The 5,511-nt window shown below is 36.4% G+C and overlaps 1 long non-coding RNA gene across 1 annotated transcript; it reads left to right on the top strand.

The window, feature by feature from the left end:
* The first annotated feature begins 674 nt into the window (after positions 1-674).
* LOC109194607 (uncharacterized) lies at positions 675-4,126 on the top strand. The gene is made up of 2 exons (XR_002056409.2): positions 675-729; positions 3,555-4,126. It is a non-coding gene; the product is annotated as an uncharacterized LOC109194607 (long non-coding RNA).
* The last annotated feature ends 1,385 nt before the right edge of the window (positions 4,127-5,511 follow it).

Below are 5,511 nucleotides of genomic sequence, written 5' to 3'. Positions count from 1 at the left end.
CATATATTTACAGCATCAAAAACAGTTAGTAGAGTCTATTCCCTGTACTAACATTCACTCTGTTGTATGGAACAACTAAAAGGCAAGAGCTGATACCTCTGTGTTGGTGTTGTCCCTATATCATTATAACAATGTTGGTCCAGGATCAGTGCAATTGATCAGTCAAGCTGTCTGACCTTTCAATTAGCAGTAGCCAAAAAGTTAGCTAATGCTATTGAAAACCAGAGGTGTGGACTCGAGTCACATGACTTGGACTCGAGTCAGACTCGAGTCATTAATTTTATGACTTTAGACTTGACTTGAAAAAAGGTTGTAAGACTTGTGACTTGACTTGGACTTTTACACCAGTGACTTGGGACTTGAATTGGACTTGAACCTGTTTACTTGAAAAGACTTGATATTTTACCCAAATCTAAAATTTAACATACATATTATATAAAAAGTGCGGACCATTAATTCACTTTATTCATTCATTCATTCTTACCACACTCCGTATGTATGTGAGCGTGGGCTGTAGCACAGCCAATCAAATTAACCAGATTTGAAAAAAACAAGAACAAAAACGCTCGAGCCAAAAATGCTCCCAAGAGTAATTTCTTTCGGGTACATAAACTACGAAGTAGTCAACAAAAAACGAAATGCAATATGCAAAACATGCAAGAAGAGAATCACAGACGGAGATGGAACAACTTCCAACTTTGTCCGACATTTGAAGTTGCATAAAGAACGGTAGGTGGTGCCTTTTTTTGCTACGATGAGACAGCTGACTTAGCTAACTTCATTTTATTAGCAAATGTTCTTCGGGCTACGTTGATGATACTGTTTGGCTTTAACAGGTATGATATGTTTGTCATGCTATTTTAAATCCGGTCCTACAAGCGCATCCAAGAATAACATGCAACTTGTTAGCTCAGAATTGTCGGTGAATGGTGAGCAGGGTCCGTTTCAGAAAGTGGGTTCTGTAGCTGTACTCAGTCTCTCTCCGTCTCCTCCCCATCATTAACCCCGTAGATTTAACCCAGTTTAGACTGACAAATATTTATTTTACCATCACATCACAATTCAAAATCACTGTGTTTAATTTGCAATTAGTGTATGGTCGTGTTTAACTTTTGCATGTCTGAGCCTGGGAAAATTTTTTTTTTTGGTTAGAAAATCTGGCCCACCTTAGTGTGTAACTGAGTAGTCCTGCTATACATGGCCTTTTTCTTCTGTCATTTATGTCAATACATCAAATAAAATACTTTGATCTTATATTATTAGCTGTTGTTTATTTGCAAAGGTTATTCTCAACAGGGATGCTAGACAAAAACGGCGTTTTCTACAGACAGCCTAGCATACGCTCTCCACTTGCGAGTGAAAAAAGAAAAAGAAAAAACACCCCTTCCCTATTGGTGTTAGAGTTTACCATGTCAGCCAATCAAAAAAAATGATAAGGCAACATGTGACATTTGGTTGTTTAGGGAGAAGGGGAAGTTTTTAGGAGTGACACCCGCGACGGAAAGCGGGCGAGCGAAAGAAAGAGAGAGAGAGTGTTTTCATATGTGAGACATTAGTGACGTTTAGCGTGTTTGGAGGCTATAGTTAGTTTGTTGTGTAGTTATTGTTTTGTATTGTGTGTCGGTTAGACTGCTGAATTTCATATTTGATCTAAAAAAGCTGTCAAAGGCAGATTCCAGTGTAAACGCTGTCTCCACATAGAAAACTGGACTGTTGCGCCTCCAGTTGTCAGACCTGCAGGGTTTAGGCCTGTGGTGTTCTCCTCTGTCTTATACTGAACACAAACTACATTTTTTGGACTGGCACAAATAATTTGTGTGCCTTCTTATTTGATGCAGGACACCTGATTGTTCTGTAAATAGATTTAAATGGTTATATAAAAAACGCCTGAGGCCTTGGCTGCATTTTTAGGTAAATAGTACCATATAACTTTGTTGTTTGCAAAACTTGTGCATAATTTTTAGAAATGTACAATTTCTATTTGCATTTCAAGTTATGAAAATGATTCGTTAAACATGTAAAAAAATATAACTTTTTTCTACTCGGATTCTGAATTTTTTGTCTGAATTTAGATCAACTGTGCTAATATAGTATACCAAAATGAAAAAAATAACTCAAATTTCAGATATTTGAGGTTGTGCTGTAAATAATGATACCAAACAAGGCAAGAAAAACATATTTTAAAAGTGAAATATAGAAGTAAAATCAAAAGTAGTCAAGAACGGCCAATTATACCCGGGACCCCAGAGGGTTAAAAAAAAGACTTGAAAGGACTTGAAATTCAAAGTTTCGGACTTGGGACTTGACTTGAAAGTTGTCTGTCTTGACTTGCGACTTGACTCTGACTTGCTTGACTTTACTTGAGACTTGACTTGTGACTTGAGGATAAAGACTTGGGACTTACTTGAGACTTGCAAAACAATGACTTGGTCCCACCTCTGTTGAAAACTAATACAACCAAACCAAGATAGTTAACCTAAATCAAGCTAATAGCAAACTTACATTAACTTGATATTTTAAGTTAATAGTTTAGTTTCAGAAGAGATTGGAACTTTCACATTCCAAAGCCCAAAACCACAACAATGTGATTGGTCAGTTGCAGTGTGAATCATGGGCAAACATTATTGTGATGATCCAGGAACAACACCAACACAGGGATATCAGAAAGTCCCCTCCGTACAAGCTAGAATACGTATTATTAAATGCTGCAATCTCTTAGCTTTTCTCACAAATTCCTTTCTAAAAGCAAAATATTCTTGTAGTTTCTGCCTTTGTTGTATTTTCTATTATTTTCAAAGCAAACCTTGTAATTTCTTTCTATTTTTCAAAGCAAGTAATCACCCTTAAATTTTGAAACATATGTATGTGTAATTTTAACAAAGTTAGGCAGTTTTTGTATATTACACAAATATATATAAATTCCATCACAAACACTGCTCACCTCCTATACACACTCACAGCATTAGCTGAAAACCTTTGACTCTCATATAAAGAGATCTTGACCTTTCAGGCTGCTTGTGGCCATATGTTAACTAGTTTCCATTATATACATATGTCACTGTAACTGCAAAATTAACGAAAGGTCAAACTCCTAGTCTTTCTTTCTGTATAAAAGAAATAAAATGGTATACCTCTTTTATTTCAACTTCAATTGTTGTCAGTGACTAGCTCTTAACCATGGCAAATATAATACTGGAAATTACCAGAGGTAATATTAAATGGAGAGAAGCCTGCAAGGCACTTCAGTCAGACAGTTTGAGGTGTTCTTTTATACTAATGCATGGCACACTCTAGTTACTGCTGTGCATTCACCTCCAGGCTCTACTCTACACATAGAGTTTATTATAGTCACAACCTTGATGTCAATATAAACTCTGTGCATGACCTGTATTCACTTTCACTAAGTCAGTTCACACTGAAACAGTCCTCTTTATAAAGAATTATTACTTTTAATTTGTGTTGTAGCCATGAAGTGCAGTAATGATGATGCCCTTGAAGTAAAAAGTTACAGCAGACAGAACTTTTTAGTAAACTCATTGCTTTTCGTTTCACAGCTACACCACCACATGAAAAGATTGGTGAAGCAGATGTGAAGAGTGACGAGACGAGGACAGACATTTGTATTTGCTGCACCATTATTGCAACCTGCAGGTGACTTTATAATACCAGTACTCTTCAGCAGTGGATCAGTGAAGATCAAAGGGAAATCTATTAGAATGAGAGTCTAAGAGCAGCAGAAAAAGACCCAGATCAGGACCAGGATCAGAATTATCTTCACTTGATGAGTATATTTACACTGAAAGAGCTCTCTTATCTCAGGGGGTCACCTTTATTCTTGTAGAATGTTAAGTTGCTGTGTACAGAGAGAAAGCAGTTTGGCACTTCAGTTCTAATATAATTTCAAAAAGATAAAATAATATTCAGGCTACAGCAAGGATGTAAAACATGTATAAAAAATGACTTGTTAAATGATTTTTCCTGAGGTGGGTGAGGCCCCTACCAATCAGTGGCTGTTGTGTTTACTCGCTCTGCTGTAGTAGTGTTACTGCTGTGTGTGATATATCCAAAACAAAAATGGTGTAAAACAAGTGTGGTAATGTGTTCAATAAATAAAAAGTGAGTCTCGTTGGTTTCGCGTTCTCTGGTAGGATTTCACTTGGAATCGTTTGACTACGTAGGGAAATTTGGGAGTTTATTGGGAAATAAAGCGTCACTATGATGAGTAGGAGTCAAGCCTCAGTACTATCCAGTGATTTTTCCTTACTGGTCAAAATGTACTGGAGATATTTTTGGGATAAAAGGTTTGATTTGATTTGAAGTAAAGGTATATTTTGTGGAAGTTTTTGGTTATAAATGTGAAGTTTTCAACTCATGGTGAAATCATGTCAGTTCTTTTGTGAAATTTTAAAACAAAACAATGAACCAGCGAACAAAAGAAGAAGTTTTTACAAGTGTTATTCAAAGCATACCACATGGTTTAAAAGTTCAGATGGAAAACAAAAAAATCTAAATCAGGTTAGAAGAAATTGTATGGCCTCTTAAACCTTTGGAAAATAAATATTTCAGTTCTAGAGTGTTACTGTTCCAAATCAAGGTCAATCAAGTTATTGTACAGTATAATTCACCATACGAAGGTTTGGGTTGGAGTTTGGGTTGGAGGGATGGGGGGTATGGAAATATCTGTCTGAAATTTTGGGGTTAGTTATCAAATACCAAACAGCTCTTTAAGTTGTAACTTTAAATTGCTGTTATGTAAAATTACACCAACCTGATGCTCTCTTTGTTGGGTGATGAGGCGCCTGAGGTCGCTGTCTGTCATTTGAAAACTGCACTTAAATATAGAATGAAGAGACAGATTTAGGCCAGTGCTCTGCAGACTACTCACTCTATTTCATTTCTCAAGTTAGAGCAACGTTTTTATGTCTACTTCCCTGAAGTTTAGAGTCTGTGTGAACACAGAGAATAACAGCAGAACCACAATGGTTTCAAAACAATGAGTTCTTTTACAAAATTTAAAGTGTATAAATAAATCATAACCACTGTTTTGTACTACTGTTTCACTAAATAAGTGACTATCAATCATGAACCATGAAAGAAAGATGTCTGCCAAAACATGACAGCAAGTCCAACTTTTCAAAAGAGGATACAAACCTCAAGGGGCAACACAGGAAAACTACAGTACCACAGACATGAAACCAAACACAGCTGCTCGTCTTTCAATGACATGTTAACATTGAAAGAATAGACTCTGACACAAGAATGTTTGCCATGATTCAGATCCAACAAAATGTGCAACTTGCTTTTCCCTGCATGCAGTTAGTTGTTTCTTCTACTTCTTCTTCTTCTTCTTCTTCTTCTTCTTCTTCTTCTTCTTCTTCTTCTTCTAGCTGCAACCCAAAGCTAAAGAAGTGACACTATCAGCATGGACAGTGGATCGGATCATTTAGTAGAGTAAGTTGAAAACATAAATACTAGTAGTCATATTCTTAAGGGTCTTTTAAGGCAGCACAG

This window comes from Oreochromis niloticus, linkage group LG14 (assembly GCF_001858045.2).
Source record: "Oreochromis niloticus isolate F11D_XX linkage group LG14, O_niloticus_UMD_NMBU, whole genome shotgun sequence".
Classification (NCBI taxonomy): Eukaryota; Metazoa; Chordata; class Actinopteri; order Cichliformes; family Cichlidae; genus Oreochromis; species Oreochromis niloticus.
This window is presented reverse-complemented; position numbering and strand designations above follow the sequence as displayed.